Source organism: Drosophila yakuba, chromosome 3R (assembly GCF_016746365.2).
Source record: "Drosophila yakuba strain Tai18E2 chromosome 3R, Prin_Dyak_Tai18E2_2.1, whole genome shotgun sequence".
NCBI classification, from domain to species: Eukaryota; Metazoa; Arthropoda; class Insecta; order Diptera; family Drosophilidae; genus Drosophila; species Drosophila yakuba.
In genome coordinates this window covers 794,923-808,925 of record NC_052530.2, presented here as the reverse complement: position 1 = coordinate 808,925, position 14,003 = coordinate 794,923, and the positions used below count along the sequence as shown (strand labels likewise).

At 48.8% G+C, this 14,003-nt stretch overlaps 1 pseudogene; it reads left to right on the top strand.

Annotated features, from left to right (window-relative positions):
• Positions 1-6,650: 6,650 nt before the first annotated feature.
• Positions 6,651-9,272, top strand: LOC122319614 (annotated as a pseudogene).
• Positions 9,273-14,003: the final 4,731 nt, after the last annotated feature.

The following is a 14,003-nucleotide window of genomic DNA, read 5'->3' as shown; positions in this document are numbered from 1 at the left end:
TCAAAACATGTTGATACAATTGCTTGTATCACAATAATCAAAATAATCATCTTCATGGCCTCGCTAAGAATCTCTACGTGGAACGCCAATGGCGTTTCACAGCACAAACTTGAGCTAGCTCAATTCCTACTCGAAAAGCACATCGACGTAATGCTACTTTCGGAAACACACCTCACAGACAAATATAACTTCAACCAATCACCCTGATGGTAAGGCCCACGGCGGGACCGGGATTTTGATAAGAAGCCGTCTTAAGCATCACTGTCATATTGAGACTGCCAAAAACTATCTACAAGCAACATCATTAAAAATTCATTTGGATAATGGTAACCAGTGTAACGAACTGATTTTGTTTGTCTGCTCGCTACGAAATACGTGCGGCTAGCTCAGTAGAGTTTGTGCGTTCGTCCCACCAAATTTATAGAATAACGTGATCACCCGGTTACCAGTAATAACACTCGCAATTTCGTTCTCGGGTCTTTATTTGAGCTCGGTTTACAATGTACTTCAATTGTCCGGACGCCTCTGCTCTCTCGTCGTAGCGTCGGACCTTCGCCTGGTATTGCCGCTGACGCGCGATAAGGAAGGTCGAGGGCTTAGGGAAGCGTCACCGTTCCCAGACTAGGGTGAAGAATTGGTGGGCTCTCAAAGGCGTACGCCTCGCTAGACACAACCTCTTGTCCCTTGCTCTGTCCCGGCCGGTCCCGCCAGACGCTTGTTCAGTTCCTTCCGACGCACCGCGCTATCGCCCGGATACGTCGCAGTAGCAAGACGCCCAGTGAAAGACGAACGTTCCACCCTACCTTTTCTCTTCTGGCAGTGCGGTCGGACCTGGATGTCCTGCTCGGCGGCCTGGCTCCACTGTCTTACCGCTTTCGTCGTCCTGGGTGGCGCGGACCTTCGTTGTTGGGAGCTCGTCGCGTGGGCTGAGAATTATTGTCGTACGCAGACTTACGGAAGCTCACGGCTGTGATCCCCAAGGCAAATGCCTGTGGAACAGCAACGCGTCAACCCCACGTCTGGTTCGGACTGGTGGCGCCGGTACCACGCCTGCTTGGATTGCACGGACACACCAGGCTATCGCCTGGTTCAAGCACGCGATCTCCTACACAGTCCACCGGGTCTACACCACAATGCCTGCCGCTTCCTCGGGTGCCCGCTTAGGTCTGGCCTCTCCTGTTGTGTGCCTCCTGGCTACTCGTGCTTCGTCGTTTGGACCTCAGCTACCTGCGTCTCAATTCGGAGACTTCTCTCGTCCCGAACGTCTTGACGTAGCGATCTTGCTCCTTGGTGACTATCACGGTCGTAGCTCCTCTGCTGACTTCGTTCTAACGTTGTTGACTCGTACACTTGCTTTCCTTGACTGTCCATCCCGCTTCCAGCGCTCAGCCTGTTTATATACCCCTCCTCTAACGGTTTATCCCTTTGATCTCCAGTCTCCGGATCCAAAGTCCATGATTTTACCGTTGGCCCGGTCCAAAGTTCGATTTGTCCCGTTATGTGCCTTTGAGCCTGCTGACTCTCCACACTCTCTTTTCAGCAAGTCCGGAGTCTCCATCCTCTCTCTCTCCACTTCTCGAGTCTCCAAACTCTCTTCCTCTAGAGTCTCCAAACTCTCTTTCTCCAGCCCAGAGTCTCCAAACTCTCTCTCTCCGGGCTTCGCAGAGAGCCGCTGTTTACTGCCCACCTCGTTTTACTTTATCTGAAAACCAATTTATGGAATTCTTGAACTCACTTGGAGAACATTTTATAGCAGCTGGGGACTATAATGCCAAGCCCACACACTGGGGGTCCCGACTCGTGAATCCAAAAGGAAAACAGCTTTACAACGCCATTATAAAAGCGACCACGTTTCTCCACACCTACATACTGGCCTACTGACCCCAAAAAACTACCTGATCTAATTGATTTCGCAGTCACCAAAAACATTCCCCGTAATTTGATAAGCGCCGAGAGCCTCTCAGACCTATCATCTGACCACTCGCCCCTCCTAATAAATCTGCTCCGACACCCAGAACCAGCAAACCTCTCTTATAAGTTGACTTCAGAATAAACCAACTGGCTCAAATACAAAAAATACATAAGCTCACACATTGAGCTTAACCCACCTCTTGAAGCTGAAGCTGACATTGATAGTTTTGTTAACTCACTGGAGTCAATCTTCGTTGCTGCAGCTCACTGCTCAACGCCGCAAACAGTAAGCAAAATTACAAATCACAAAAAGACCAACCTGCAAATCGAAATACTTGTTCTCGAAAAACGACGCCTACGGCGAGAACGGCAGTCCTCCAGATTACCGTCGGCAAAACAAAAGTTAAAAGACGCCACACGCAAACTTACAAAAGCTTTAAAGCAAGAAGAAGAGCTTGCCCAACGTACTTATATTGAAAAATTATCAACATCCAGTACAAAAAACTCACTGTGGAAAGCTCACCCAACTCTTGGCTCACCCACAGTACCAGTGGTTCCTATTAGAAACCACGCAGGTGGTTGGGCCCGTAGCGACAAAAATAGATCCAGCACATTTGCCAATCATCTACAAAAAGTCTTCCAACCGAATTCTGCAACAAACACGTTCGAAATTCCGCCCGCAACAGACGACTCCCAGCATCATCATGCACCAGTTGTGTTTCGCTCAAACGAAATCTCAAAAATCATCAAAGAACATCTGAACCCAAAAAAATCTGCAGGGTGCGACCTAATTACCCTTAAGATGATTATCTAGCTGCCTTACTGTGCCGTATGCAGCATTACCCAGCTCTTCAACGCCATCAACAAACTTGGCTACTTTCCAGGAAGATGGAAAATGTCAACAATAATAATGATACCAAAGCCGGGAAAAGATCACACTGTTCCATCGTCGTACAGACCCATAAGCCTTCTATCCTGCTTATCGAAACTTTTCGAAAAATGCCTACTGTCTCTGACTAATACTCGATTCCTGAACACGTACAACACAATACCAGCACACCAATTTGGCTTTCGCGAAAAACACGGAACTATTGAGCAAGTTAACCGCATAGCATCAGAAATACGAAACGCATTTGAAAAACGCGAATACTGCTCTGCGATATTTCTAGATGTTTCGCAGGCATTCGACGGTCTGATGTACAAATCAAAACAACGCTTCCAAATAACAATCATAAACTGCTAGAATCGTACCTCTACAACAGGAAGTTTGTAGTGAGGTGCAACACTGCGATATCCGACGAACACAGTATTGAAGCCAGTGTCCCACAAGGCAGGGTACTAGGCCCAACACTATACGTCCTATTCACAGCAGACATCTTTACAAGCAGCAACCTGACCTTCAACATTTGCGGATGACACAGCTATTCTCAGCCGCTCCAGATGCCCAATCAAAGCATCACCTCAGCTAGCCATCTACCTAGTCGACGTGGAAAAGTGGTTATCCAACTGGCGTATAAAGGTGAACGAACAAAAATTCAAGCAATTAACTTTCACCCTTAACAGGCAAGATTGTCCACCGCTCACGTTGAACAACGTCGCACTTCCAACAGCAAACGAAGTCACGTATCTGGGAGTACACCTCGATAGAAGACTAACTTGGCGCCGACACATCGAAGCCAAGAGAACTCACTTAAAACTGAAGGCCAACAGCCTTCATTGGCTTATCAACTCCCGCTCACCACTCAGTTTGGACTTCAAGGTGCTGCTGTACAACTCAGTGCTAAAACCAATCTAGACTTACGGCTGCCAGCTATGGGGAAATGCCAGCAACATCGATATCGTTTAGAAAGCCCAGACGAAGATATTGAGAACTATCACCGGGGCACCGTGGTATGTTCGAAACGCCAGCATTCACAAAGATCTAAACGTGCCACCTGTAAAAGAAGAAATTGCGGAATAAAAGGAAAAGTACCTCAACAGGCTATCAACGCATCCTAACCAGCTCGCGAGGAGTCTAACAAGGCTAAGCAGCCGATCATGCCTACGTCGAAACGACTTGCAGTAATTTTTTTTTTTTTTGCCGCTTTTATAATACAGTTCAAGAAATGTACTGGTAATTATTATATACACTTAAGATTTGTTAACTTTTATTTGTGGTGTCTTTATTGTGTCATATTTAAAATCTGTCCAGGCAAGGGACAATTATTAAATGTTTTGACGCGTACGTAGGCAAGGAGAAGGGGTTACAGATCGTGGGATTGTTGTAGATATACATAGAAGTTTCAGGATATAAAGCTATCAGGTTAACACATCATCATTTAAGCAGAATTTCATGGGTGTTGTACAGATGGGTTTAGAGGTGGAGTAGCCGGTGTCATCTCGTTAATCCTGTCCAGGGGGTGCGTCTTTAGCAGTCTTCTGTTGCTGCGTGGCTGGCTGTCGCGTAGTAGATTGGTCGCCAGGGTGTTGGGGTGGTTGGTCAACTTGTCCTTATGCCGTCTGCATGCCTTCTCAATTTCGTCCTTCACCATGGGAATACCCAGGGCCTCGTGGATGGCCTTGTTGGTGTGATACGGATGGGCTCCCGAGGCCATCCGTAGCGCTTTATTTTGAAATTTTTGAATGCTGCTGATGTTGGAGTCGCAGGCAGTTCCCCACAGTTGGCATCCGTAGGTCCAGATTGGCTTTATTATGGAGCTGTAGACCAGTGTCTTATGTCTGGTCTTCAGCTTGGACCGTCTGCTTAGTAGCCACTGGTATTGCCTTAGTCTAGCCTCGGCTTGCCTTCTTTTGCGGTCGATGTGGGCCTTCCAAGTAAGCCGCCGGTCCAGCGTCATTCCCAGGTATTTCGGGTGCGGATCGCTTGGGATTTCTACTCCGTTGAGGGTGACCGGGGGGCAGTTTCCTCGTCGTAGGGCGAAGGTGGTTTGGGACGATTTCTCCTCGTTCACCGTGATGCACCATTTGCGCAACCAGGGCTCAATGGTATTAAGCTGTCGTTGTATTGTAGCGGCAGCTTCATCGGGTGAGCGGGCGGTTGCCAGAAATGCGGTGTCGTCCGCGTAGGTGGCCACCAGGAGGCCCTCGTCTTCGATGACTGGGAGGTCGGCCGAGAATATGGTATATAGGATCGGACCTAAGACGCTCCCCTGTGGCACTCCGGCGTTGATGGTTTTGGTGCCCGAGTAGGCTTCTCCACTTCGGACGACGAATGTCCTACCCTCTAGGTAGGATTGTAGCAGGGTGTAGTACGGGTGGGGGAGGTGCCTGCGGATCTTCAACAAAAGTCCCGGGTGCCAGACCCTGTCGAACGCCTGCTTGATGTCCAGCAGCACGGCACAGCAGTAACTTTTTCTTTCGAAGGCGTCCAGAATTTTACTGACCAGCCGGTGGCATTGAACTGGGGTGGAGTGAGAGCGCCTGAAGCCAAACTGGTGATCCGGGATCAAACCAGCCTCGTCCAGTTCTGGCAATACTCTACGCAATAATATTCTTTCGAATATTTTGGAGAGGATTGCCAGCAAGCTTATCGGACGGTAGGAGGCGAGCTTAGCTTCAGGTTTGCCTGGCTTGAGGATTAAAATTACCACAGCCTTCTTCCATGGTGTTGGGAAGTGGCCTATTTGTAGGCAGCTGTTGTAGACGTTGGCCAGTAGTTGTATGCAGGGAGTGGGAAGGTGCTTGATGGCGGCCGCCTCGAGGCCGTCAGCTCCAGGTGACTTGTTGGATTTTAGCCCACGGATCTCCGCTTCTACTTCCTCAACCGTCACCATGTCGTGGTGGTCGATTTGTACCGGCGGAACCTCCTCATGTAGGGTTTCGTTAATTTCTTCTGGAGTGCACCTTAAAATCGGGGTGAAGGCCTCTTCCAGGTGACCGGCAAACGCCTCTGCTTTATCAAGGTCGCTTCGACACCAGGTACCATCGGCTTTCTTGACGACCGCTGCCCTCCTGGTCGGTCGTCTGATGCTGCCGGTCACCCTCCACAAGTTGTGCTGTGGGTCTCCTGGCTCTACTTCGCTTAAAAAGCTGTCGAGTGCGGCTCTCCGTAGGACAAGGAGTCTGTCCTTGAGATGTTTGGTGGCTCTATTGAAGGCCCTCTTGTCCCGTGGGTTACGCGAGTGCATCCAAACCCTCCTGAGTCTCCGTTTCTCCGCTACCATATCGGCGACTTCCGTCGACCACAGGTGTATATCCCTGTGGGGGGGCCTAGGTGTGCCTGTGGCCCTTGGTGTGGCGTGCTCAGCCGCGCTGTGCATTTCGTTGGTCAGTTTGTCGATGCTGGCGTCGACTAGCTCTGCCGAGGATAGGTCCACGTTCGGGTTTATTGCTTCGACCAGCCACTCCTTGTACGCCTCCAGGTGGGTGCTTTTCCTAAACATTCTTGGTCGAGCTGCCCTTTTCTGCACCGGAAGGTTAAGGAACAACTCGACCGCGCTGTGGTCCGAAAATAGGTCGGCGTTTGGGTGGCAAGTTATCTTGGCTCGATCGATGCCCTTGGACAGCGCTATGTCGAGAATGTCCGGATGCTTTTCTAGGTCCGTGGGCCAAACTAACTTGTTGTTAGTTTTCGTTACAGATAAAAGCTCCAAACTGGAAAAAAAAGGTTCGGCTTTGGTTCAGAATCAAGAAATTCACGTCACCAGTGATTTGTATATTGGAGCACACGGCAACCAAAAAGAGGAAAACGGCTCATTTTAGAGCTTTGAAGCCGGGAAGCGCGGGCGCCGGCGGGCCTGATGACACGAAGTGTGGAAAACAATAACAAAACCCTTTGGTGAAGAAGGGGGGTAGACGATTCGGGGTATCTAAAGCTCAGAGTCACTCAAACACACACACTCACAAACACACAAACACTTTGGAGTGTGTGTTGGCTGCGCAGCGCCACCAAGATGCCTTATCTGCAGCAACGACGTGGATAAGAACCATGCGACAGGTGGTTTTGAATGCCATACCTACAAAGCCAGCTGCTATGCTCCACCTAGCGACAGCCTGGAGCAATTCGAGGACATGCTTAGAAAGCTTGTTGATCATCCAAGAGGGTGCAGACCAGCAGTCATAGGAGGTGATCTCAATGCCTGAGCCACTAATTGGGGCAGCCGGACCACCAACACAAGAGGACGTGCAGTGATTGAGACAATGAACTTGATAGAACTTGTTTTGCTAGTCGACGGCCTCAAGCCGACCTTTAATAACAACAGAGGCTCGTCTTACATCGATGTCACCTTCGTCAGCAGTGCCTTAGTGGCCAACGCAAACTGGATGGTGCAAGAGGACCTGAGTGACCATAACCTGATTTTGTTCCGGGTACGAACAAGGAGGCCGATGCCCAGACAGCGGAAATTTGCACTAGGGCCATCAAAAAACTGAATGAGGATATGTTGGTCTACCAGATTGAATCCATGGAGACCACAAATGGACAAGCGGAGACCAAGGTGACATCGCTTATGAACATGCTCAAAGCAACATGTGACGCAGTAATGCCGAGAAAAACATTTGCGAAACGCAAGCCCCCTGTTTACTGGTTGAGTGCCTCTTTACACCAGCTCCGTACAAAATGCTTAAGGGCGAGACGACAAGCGCCACGATTCAGAGGAAAACCGCACCACGCCCAATGCACGGAGGCATACAAAGCGAAGCGAGCCAGCAAAGGCAAATGCATTTAAGGACTTGCTTGCAAGCGTTGACGACGACCCATGGGGTATTGCCTACAAGAAAGTCCGGAAAAAACTTAACGTCGCTGGTGGAGGAACCCCTCGGGACCCAGCCGCACTGGCCAGCATCGTGTCGGAGCTATTGCCAAGACACGTTATGGCAACCCGCTCTGCAAGCCTCCGCCTCCGATTTTTCGTGTATCACCGCATCCGAAGCCGTCGAAGCAGCGAGGAGGATCAAGCCGAACAAAGTACCCGTCATTGATGGTATTCCTGGGGTAATCGGTGAGGCCGCTGCCACCGCAAGACCCGAGGTCTTTAGGGAGGCTTTCCAATACTGTCTTCTGGACGAAAGGTAAGGGGCCTGCAAACGCAGCAGGCAGCTACCGTCCGTAACTGAAGTAGCACTCGACGTGAAGAACGCGTTTAATTCAGCGAGATGGCCCAATATCCTCGGCGCAATGCGTAACATGAGCATACCCGGTTATCTACGAAGCGTAATTGGCAACTACTTCAGGGAACGCACGCTGTTGTATGTTACTGAAGCTGGTCCCAAATGCCACCAATTCTGTGCAGGGGTTCCACATGGGTCGGTACTGGGACCGATCTTGTGGTACATCATGTATGATGGGATCCTGAGGATTAGCAAGCCCAGAGGCGTGGAGCTACACTGCTTCGCCGACAACGTTGCGGTAACAACGGTGGCAAAGACAATACCGGAGCTCCAGGACAACAGTAATGTGGCGATCTGGGCGATTACCGATTTGCTTGAGAAAGTCGGCCTAGGAATTGCGGCACATAAGACGGAATTAGTCCTGTTGAGCAGCAGAGAATTGAAAGCATGCAGGTCGAAGTGAAGGGAGAAATAATCACTTCAGCAGGAACGTTGAAGTACTTGGGAGTCCTAATAGACCGTAGGCTCTCTTTTAAGGACCACGCAACGTATGCTAACAGAAAAGCGGCAATGACAGCTGGAGCGCTGGCAAGAATTGTGCCCAACGTGGGAGGACCCAGATTGCCGGCAAGGACTCTGCTTGCGGCGGTTAGTAAGGCAACGCTGGTTTACGATGCCCCTATCTGGAGCTGTGTTACAAGCAAAGTAACCTACTTGGCTAGTGCGTGGGCAGTATCACGGACAATGGCACTGAGACTAATCAGGGCCTTTTAACCGTTTCGGATGACTCAGCGCATGCTCTTTCAGGCATTTTACCCATTGACCTGAAGATAAAGCGGAAATATCTAGCGCGAGAAGGTGTTGACCAAACGGAGATTCTCGAGTGGATTCGTGGAGTCTGGCAGACCAGGTGGCAAGAGTTGCAACGTGCGCGAGGGACGTACCAGCTTATCCCTGACCTAACGGAATGGGCAGAGTGTGAGCACAAAGTGGTGGACTACCACATGACCCAGTTCGTAACGGACCATGGTTGTTTCCGAGGGTACCTGTTTAGTTTCCACCATGTGGATACAGCGCAATGCCTCTTTTGCATAAACGCGGTGGAAACAGCAGAGCACATCCTCCTGCACTGCTCCAGGTTCGCTGTGGAGAAGGTCCAACTGGAGTCGCTCGCTGGTGCACCTCTCAGCCCAAGAGGCCTAGTTGCCGCTATGTTGGCGAACAAAGACGTTTGGAAAGGTGCTCACGAAATCATAGTCCGCATGCTGAAGCGTGTCCGCAAGGACGAGATGGCCTACAGAAATGGCGGATGAGGAGTACTCCCGTGTGGTGGAGGGGTAAGAATTCTACCACAGTTCGCTCTGTTGGTCGTAAAAGGCGACTAAAGAGTCAAGGAAGGAGCACCATGCAACAGCTCAGCGCACAAGTAGAGGGAGTGCGATTTAGCACGATTAGGGCGATTTGAGTGGCAGACCCGGTGAGCATGTTAAGGACAGGAGAAGAAGCGGAGTTTTTTGTTTAGTATGTAGGCATAACTCTATTTGGAGGGATATGAATCGTGCTACCATCTACGGTCGGTAGACGGTATCTTTAGAAGATTTATTTTTCCTGCCGTATACATAAGAAAAAAAAAATAAAAAAAACGCGATGCCGTCATGGGACCCGGAGAAGCTGCATGAGTTCGCGGACGCGCGGAACGCCACTCTGCGACGGTTCAAGCAGATGGTGGAGGAGCGGAAGGCATTCACCGTCAAGGCCGCGTGGCAGGAGCGCCTAGCACAGGGGCAGGAGAAGGAGGAGGCGCTTTGGGCTCCACAGGTACCACCGCCGCCATCGCAGACGCAGCCACCGTTGCCACCGACACCACCGCCGCCGTCGCAGCCGCAGCCACCACCACCGCCGACGACGTTGTCGCAGCTACAGGCGCAGCCGCAGCTGAAGCCACCACCGTTGGCGCAGCCACAGACGCCGCAGCCACAGCCGCCGTTGGCGCCGCAGCCACCGCACACCGACACCACTACCCCATGGTGAAGAGGGGCCCAGGTGCGAGCTCCAGCAGTCCTGGAACGTGGACCAGGCGCACGTCGCGCAGACGCTGCGCACAATCGGCATGGGCCGCACCAGCGGAGGCGGAGGACAAACCGGAGGCCCGCGTTTGTGAGGAAATGGGCGCGGTCTGATGAAGGCCGGTTGACCAGCGAGCACGCGATCCGCGCATACGCGTCCGAAGGGTCCGTGGGTGTGGCCCGCGCAACCACCACCAAAACTTTCGCGCCAGGAGTCGTGCCCCGAGTCTCGCCAGCCGCCGCGGCGACCCTGCCTCCGTAGGCAGGAGTCGGCGAACGAGAAGCCGTGGAGGGAGCTGGAGCGAGAGGAGTGGCCACCCCGGGTGGTCGAAGAGGCCGAGCTGCAGGCGGGCAGACGGCACAAGAACCGCTGGGCGAAGTTGCTCGAGTTGGGAGGCCAGCGGTTCCGCCTAAAAGTTCGTCGCGGCAGCTATATAGTTTACATTTATAAATACCCTAGCAACTAAGTAGCTTCAGATAAAAAATGCTTATGCGCCCCAACTGAGTTCAGCGCTCCGCGCTAAGAACGGTCAGCAGCGGCAATCGGACACCCAGTATCCGGGGTACCGAACTGTGCTGCATAAATGCTGAGTCGGCTTGCCGACCATAAGCTTATTGAGTGGTGCATTGGAGCTAGGGTAAATTCATATTTTCTATATTCCTTGTATTCAGTTCTAAGCGAGCACTTTAGAAATAAAGACACAGCTACTCCGGCGACTTGCCGTAAAATACATTTTGTTTGATATAATTTATCCACGCTGAGCCCGAAGGCCAGTGTCCAGCAAAGGGGGCAGAGTCACGCCCTCCACCGTAATCTACGTTAGAAGAGATTCCGCCTGGGTAACACCCGGACCAGGGGATCAACCATCTTCGTGAAACCTATCTACCGGGACCATCCGTAAAGGAGGAATACTGGAGCACACGATCAACATAATTGGCGCTCAACTATTATTAGGAACCCCGTTGCATACCCCAAGTTATAGTTAGATATTGTTGCATACTTTTATCAGATATCATTTCCCATTGCATACCCAAAGTAAAATTGAGATATTTTACTTTACTTTACTGAACGTAATTCTACATAATAAATAAAATTAATATTTTTATTCTTTGCGCACGTAAAAAGCGCCGCCTCTAGGAAACCGAAACCGTGCTCGGAAAAAATTCATGTGCGAAGTGCCAACCATCGGTAAATGAAATCGGCGGGCGAATACAGAGAAGTGAAGGTAGAATACGATAGTGACGAAGGGTGGGATTTTGAACAACAAGTTTTTCGCTCGACAACTAACAATAATACAGACATGGACGCTGTTCAGTTGCAGGCAATCATACAATGTGCCGTTATCCAGGACCTAGCTCAGCAGGAGACTAGGCTGATGGAGTCATTTCAGACCCAACTAAATCAGGTTAGAGAACAAATGCATAACTTACGCGTGGAAGCGTTATTGGAAGAGAATTGGCTTTAAACCAAACGTTAAATGTGACTTAAAACTCGACATAGTAAAGTCCATTCCAGTCCAGTTTGAGGGGGACCACGGCAATTATGTGGCGTGGCGGAGGTGGACGTCTATGTAATTTTCAGGTCATACGATGAGAGCGAGACACACTACCAGGCAGTCACAATCATAAGAAACAAAATCAGTTGGATAGTGAGAGCGCTACTGGTGTCCCATAACACGGTACTAAATTTTTATGCCATTATTGCTCGACTGGACTGCACATACGCTGACAAAAGGTCCACGGTTCTAACAGAGTTAAACAGAAATGTTTAATGAACGTTTTCGGGAAATCAGCGGATTTTTTCCTTTTGGACAGCTTAACACTTTTTGATGGCATTATTGGTTTTGATTTTCTAGCTCAAGTTTGAGCAAAAGTAGACACAGAGAAAGGCACAATCAACTATGGTTCTGTTGTTGAAGAGCTACAGCATCATAGTTGCGACGATGTAAATTTCACTAGCGTGAATGACATTACGGTAGCAGAATCTGTAAAAACCGAATTTAGAAGCATGATCGCAAACAGATCTAAGGCATTTTCAGCCTCTAACGAGGCACTCCCGTTTAATACTTCTGTTGTTGCCACAATTCGCACAAGCGATGATAAGCCGGTATATTCCAAATTATACCCGCACCCCATTGGTGTATCTACACCCTACAACAATCCAACATGGGTTGTTGAAAAAAATGGCCATGATGAACTGGGCAACAAAAATAAGCGTTTGGCTATAGACTTTAGGAAACTTAACGAAAAAACCATCGCTGATAAGTACCGAATGCCAAACATCCCCATGATACTGGCAAACATAGAAAAAGCCAAGTACTTCACAACCTTAGATTTGAAGTCCGGCTACCATTAGACATACTTGGCCGAACATGACCGTGAAAAGACCTCCTTTTCGGTGAACGGCGGAAAGTACGAATTTCGTCGATTACCGTTTGGGTTGAAGAATGCGGGAAGCATCTTCCAAAGATTGATCGACGACGTCTTACGGGAAAAGATTGGCAAATAATGCTATGTTTACGTAGAAAACGTTATCACTCCTCATTTGCAGCACCTTTGTAGGTCAATTATTTCACCATGTCAGCATGGTTTCATAAAACGCAGATCAACAACTACTAACCTTCTGGAGCTAACCTTCTTCGTAGTACAGGGTTTCAAAAATAATCTTCAAACAGATGTCACTTATACGGATTTTAGTAAAGCATTCGACTCTGTTAATCATTCACTTTTAATAAAAAATACTTGATTTATTAGGTTTCCCTGTTGATCTCCTAAATTGGATTCTAAGTTATCTGAATGGCAGGACGCAACAGGTCCTCTTTAAAAATTCTCTTTCTTGTATTCTCCGAGTCACATCCGGCGTCCCACAAGGGAGCCACCTAGATCCGCTCCTTTTTACCTTATTTATTAACGACCTTCCCTTAATAATAAATCATTCGCGTGTACTAATGTACGCTGATGATGTAAAATTATGCTTGCAATATAAGGACATTTCTCGCCATTTGGACTTACAATCCGATCTAGATTGCTTTCAAACATGGTGCCGTGATAACGTATTAAACTTAAATGGCTCTAAGTGTAAAGTTATGACCTTTTGTCGTGCCAACTCAATGCACGCAACTTACACTTTGTGAAGAATAACACATGTTGATGATCTTAGTGTTCTTCTGGACCCTAAACTTAAATTTTCAGACCATATTTCGTCTATTGTCAATAAGGCCAGGGGTGTGCTTGGTTTTGTAAAACGGTGGTCAAAGGAATTTGATGATCCTTACATGACAAAAACTTTATTTTTTTCTCTAGTCCGTCTGATCCTCGAGTATGGATCACCTGTTTGGAGTCCACAATATGAAGTTTACTCGGACCGCATTGAATCGGTTCAAAAGAACTTCTTACTTTTTGCCTTACGGCGCCTTAATTGGGATGCAAACCGCAGATTACCTCCTTATTCAAGTAGATTAATGTTAATTAACTTACCCTCCTTAGCTAACCGTAGAACGATGCTTGGAACCGTCTTTATTTTTAACCTTATTCGTGGTGAAGTGAATAGTCCCGACTTGGTTAGTCGGCTAAACTTCACTGTTCCAAGCAGAATTACGTACCTTTAATTTTAAATCATTGTAGATCTATGAGTTGCATGATCCCTACAGAGTATTATGTTCTGACTATAATAGATTCTATCCTATTATCTCTAATTCTGACTCTGCCGTTTTAAAGCGATCAATACTAACATACTTAACGAATTCTTAGATATTACTACTAGCATACATATATTTCCTCGTCCTTTACTGTCTTCTATATCGCGTCTATCTTCCCGCGATTCGAGCCGTACGATACACGGCAGCGCCCCTCGGTCGGTTGGGCGGGAGGTGTGGCCGTGGGACTCGCGCGTAAAAAAAAAAAAAAAAAAATGACGTCATTTTTTTTTCTGAAAATGAAAAGACCATGTCAAGCACATTGGGTCTTAAAAAGCCTGTG